This window comes from Geospiza fortis, unplaced genomic scaffold (assembly GCF_000277835.1).
Source record: "Geospiza fortis unplaced genomic scaffold, GeoFor_1.0 scaffold524, whole genome shotgun sequence".
Taxonomy (NCBI): Eukaryota; Metazoa; Chordata; class Aves; order Passeriformes; family Thraupidae; genus Geospiza; species Geospiza fortis.
In genome coordinates, this window is record NW_005054437.1 from 481,752 (window position 1) to 486,967 (window position 5,216).

The 5,216-nt window shown below is 44.1% G+C and overlaps 1 pseudogene; it reads left to right on the plus strand.

Annotated features, from left to right (window-relative positions):
- The first annotated feature begins 1,695 nt into the window (after positions 1–1,695).
- On the plus strand, positions 1,696–3,042 carry LOC102031799 (annotated as a pseudogene).
- Positions 3,043–5,216: the final 2,174 nt, after the last annotated feature.

Genomic DNA, 5,216 nt, shown 5'->3' on the forward strand with positions numbered 1-5,216 from the left:
CTGTGCGGGCAGCCCTCCGGCCCTGCTGTGGGCTCCTGAGGGGAGGCGGCGGCCGCTGACTGCCCGCGGCACCCGCAGCATCTCTGCTCAGAGGGGGCTCAGAGGCCGCTTGAAGACACTGCGATGCCTCTGCGGGGTTTGCTCCCACAGGGCAGAAGGTGGAAGGTTGGTGCCTTCTCGAGCCAGAGACACGACTGTAGCCTTAGAGATGCCTCAGCAACTGGTTGGTTCCTCATCTATAAACCCGCTTTGCTCCACCAAAAGCAATTCATTTTGTACTCATAAAAAGCCAGCACCCAATACCTGAACTAGTACTATTGTCCAGAAGGAATAGGAGGGAGGAAACAATCTCTCAGTACTTCTAAAGCCCACTTGGTTTTCCTGGTGATTAGTTGGTACTGGGGTGTAGCCCTTGTAATCCTTTTTTCCCTCAGATCAATTGTCCCAAAAATGCTTGTGACTTGTTAAGCACACACTTCACAACCTCTGGCTGGAGACCAGAGGTTGTCCTAGCGCTTTGGCATGATTATTTTAAATTTTGGTTTGTGGTGTTCATTTTAGTAGCCTTACTGCACAAAGGATTAAATTTTCAGGTGGTGGCCTACAAAGTAAGTGGTTACCTCTCTATCCATTCACTAAAAATCAGTAATTCCTTTAACTAATATTTTACATATTTTCTTGACTTTATTCAGTGGAATTCTTTATTTGAACACACAAAAGTATTTATTTCTTTAAATATAATACAATTTAAATTGAACAGAACATTTTCTGCTTCTGAATATGCATGGAAAGTTTTGTTATATGCTGGTACATACATTGCATGCTGCACTTGAGACATATCTGCATTTGCAGTTACATAATCAATAAACATGGGGGTTTGTCCCATTAATCTAGAATCACATTCTGAGCTGTTTTAAACCAGTATGCCTCCACAAATTTAATGCCTGCCAGAAAATTTATATCAGCTAAAATTTTAGCCTCTGAATTTTAAAAAAAGCTGCTTTTGATTTCTGTGGAGAGAAGTGTCTAAGGAACTTAATTTTTTAAATTTTGTGTTCCTGAAAACTGAGCAGACAATAAAGCATTGTCAAATCTTTTGTTATAGAACAATGAGTGTATCATTATAAGATAAGGTAGTGCAATCCTTTATGTATTTGGTCTAAGAGATCCATAAGCAGCTAGAGAACAAGAAAGAAGGATCCTGAAAGTGCACGTCTTTTAGGTAATTACACAAAGAGATGTTAAAGCATATAAGAAGCTGGCTATAAATACAGTAATAACATCTTATGAATAATGCCTATTATAAAATCAGTAAATTTACATACTATAATCAATGCATCAGTGGTTACCGTCTTGGGAAATTGAGATAACACCTTTCTAAACAGCCATGTACCTATGACAGCAAAATGAAACAAAGGAAAACTCTAAAACAGCTTACAATCAGTAACAGGCATAATGTAGAATCATAACTGACTCTTCTGTGTTATCTGTGGAAGATAAAACAGCATAGATTGTAAGGAGCAATAAAATCTTCGACAAAATCAATGGTGAACACACTATATCTTCTTCACCCACAAACAGGTGTTTATCAGTGTTTCATCACAGCTGTTTTAGTCAGAGTCATCTTGTCTCTTAAAACTATCTATCTTACAATGTAGAAAAGTAATATTTAACTGTCTTATATTGCAGTGCAAGATGCAACCAGAAGGACGTATTCTATCGCCACCTGTTAAAACCAGGTGGGGCTGTGTTCTTTATCTCCTCCATGACCCATCCTCCCTCCAGGAAATATCTGCTGTTAATGGGCCATCAAGTCTCACGGCATGACTGATAAAATTACATCATCCCATTGTGAGATGCTCTGCCCAGGGGTAGGAGCCAAGCATTCCTACCTGGATATAGTCTGAGATTTGGAACACCAGGGAGCTTTTTTTCACTGGATTCCCAGAAGAAGACCAGACCCTTCTATGCCACCACTGGACCTTCAGAGGAAAACTACACCTTTCAACAGGATCACTGCTTCAACAGAACTACATTTGCCACTCCAGGAAAACTGCAGCCACCATTTATTCGGACTGGTACCAACACCATGACCCACAGGGTGTCAGGTTGTATTCTGACTCTGTCTGCTTCAGCAGTAAATTTTTTTTTGCGTGAGCAAATTATCTCTAAACTTTAAAGAACTGCTGCAGATAAAATTCAAGGCTATAGGACTTAGTTAAGTACTTAAAATTAATTGCTGCAAATAATCTTGGGAGAAGAGGAGAGCCACAGGCGCACAGGGGAGCGGAGCCGTGTGCAGTCCCGCTGGGCGAGATGTGAGTGCGCGCAGCCGCGGCCAAGGTGTCGGGCCCGGGGCTGGTGGCCAGGAACGTGGTGGTGGATGTGCTGCCTTGCTTTGACCAGGGCTATGAGGTGCCAGGTGTGTGGGAGGCGGCCACAGCACTGGTGGAGGAGGAGACACGGCAGTACCAGCTGACCAAGAACTACCTCAGCTGCCTGCCTGTGCACGACTACAGCGCCTTCGAGATTGAGCTCGTGCAGAATGAGTTTGAGTGCCTGGCAGCCTGGCAGCCCCTGGAACTACTCAGTATGAAGAGGTACGAGCTGCTCCCCCTGTCCTCCAGGCAGAAGAACATCACAGTGTGGCAGGAGTGTGTGAACAATTCTATGGCACAGTTGGAGCACCACGCCATGTGCATTGAGAGCCTGGAGCTCATGTTCCAGCATGGCTGCAATGCCTGGACATTGTACAATGAGCACCTAGTTCATATGATAGAACAAGCCCAGAAAGAGCTTCAGAAATTGAGGAAAAACATTCAAGACCTGAACTGGCAGAGGAAGAATATGCAGCTCACAGCTGGGGCTAAGCTGTGAGAGATGGAATCCCCATGGGTCTCTCTTGTCAGTAAAAATTATGAGATTGAATGAACTATTGTGCAGCTGGAAAATGAAATTTCACAAGTCAAGCAGCAGCATGGGGAAGCAAACAAGAAGAAAATCCAGCAAGACTTTCAGTGGCTTAATCCTGACTCGTCTTAGTGCAGCATGTGTTAAAACCTACAAACCAGACACTTTGGAGATGCTGTGTCTGTAGACACCTCTAGCTGGAGTTGCTTGAGGTGGTAAAAAGGGTATTTCCGTTGTTTCGTTTCTTTGTGCTAAATTGGCATTAATCACGTCTTTGGGGTCACCACATGTTGGAGTAAATCAGCCGAGAATCCATTTTCTTCATGCAGAAAGCCAATTCTTTATTCACAAAGCTCATATTTGTAGGAAATATCAGAAGGCACTGTGTTAAACCTAGTTGGTCAGCAATACAGTGAAACTCAGTTCATTGGTCAGTGAGGGCTATTGTATATGCCTATCAAATTTTCTCTTTCTAGATATGTTTCCATTTTTCCTTTATGGGTTCTCAAGGGACAAAGAGTATTGTTTACATGGGTGTATTTGTTTTTCACCCTCAGAACAGATTGTTGTGTTAAACGAACTTCTCATTCTCAAAATAGCTTCACCTAGGAACTTGCAAATTGCTTGTTAGCTGCACTTAGAAGAAATGACAGGCCAGCTTTGGCAATTTTAGCAGAGTGAGGCCTGATTTCATAAGGCCTTTCTTTTATAGTTCTTCTACCTGTCTATGACAGTTCAACATGACTCACCTGCAGTACCTATCACTGCCACAGCTGTTGTAAACCTTCTTGTGAGTCAGAGAATGACTTTATGACCCAGAATTCTGGCAGTGAGTACGATCCTAGTGATTTTCCCAATTAAGAGAGAATTGTGAGCTGGTATCAGAGCAGGGTGAGTCAGTTTGATGTAAGGGAAAACTAAACTACTGCACTAGGTCAGTATCCTCTTCCAAAAGTCAGTGTTATGAAAACCTGGAATCATCTTGTGATGGAACCTCCTCTGAGAGCTCAGAAAGATTGCAGTAGACCATGGAATCAGTTCTCCTGATTCCCAAATGCTTCAAGCTACTGTGCCAGCTTGCTGCCATGGGATGCACAGTACCTTTGCAGGGTTTTGGGGCTGGCAGAAGCAAAGAGCTGAGAAGCAGCAGGGTTTCTCTGCATTATTCTGAGAAATCATTTTGCTTCTTGAGTGTACCAAAGTGCAGGAGGTCTGACCTTAAAACCACATGTGGTTCTCTGCAATTTTTTTTCTGAAAAACATCCCAAATCTGCCTGAACTGATTTTGAATAACAAAATTTGGGTACCCTGTACTCTGCAGAAGACATGGTGGAATCAACCAACCACCTACTTGCTGTTAAAATTGTGTCAGAAATAAAGGGGCCATAATTTGGGATTGGGTACATGGATGAGCTATGAGGGCATGATGAACTTGAGTTAGGCTGGTGGCAACCTGGGTTTGCTCTGGTGTTTTGTCACCCTGACACAATTAGGAAAGGTTTAAGTGCGAGGTTGTGGTGAGGCCAACATCAAACACGGGGCAGAGAGTGGAGACTCAGTGACCAGCAAGCTGGGTGTATTGCCAGCCATGTCAGGGACTTGAGTGCTGACTCTGGCAGGAGCTCCCTGCTGGGCATACAGAGGTTGCTGACTCAGGATTACAGCTGGGATCGGGGTTGAACTTTGGGTGAAGCACAACTGATGAGGCAGGTTTGAGGCAGTGCTCAGAAGATGTAAATCTTTTCAGAGCACCCACTGATACAGCTGTAGAACAGAGGCCATTGGTGAATTTTGTATAAAGGTTTGACCTTGTTTAGGGTGAAGTATTTGCACTATACTGTGTCTGAGGCAGCTGTTAAGGATCCTGGTAAGGGTTAAGGTGGGAATAACTGGGAATTTGTAACATTTGAAGTTAATGCTCTCCTGTATTCGTGTCCTTGTTGATAGTCTATGTCCATTTGATTTCACGGTCGAGAAAGGCATTGAAAAATCTAACCCGCCTGGTTTCTAAACAACGTTGGGTTATATTCCCTGTTTGACCTGCTGGACATGAGAGCCATTTGACTTTGGCTGATCAGCTGGGAAGCAGCTCTGCAGAGGAATACCTGGGAGTCCTGCTTGGACAACAAGCTGTCCATGAGCCATCAGTGTGCCCCTGTGGCCAAGAAGGCCAGTGGTATCCTGGGGAGCATTGGGAAAAGCATTGCCAGCAGGTCAGGAAGGTGGTCCTGTCCCTCTGCTCGGCCCTGGTGAAGGCTCCCCTAGGATACAGTGCTGAGCTCTGGGCTCCCCAGTACAAGAGAGAC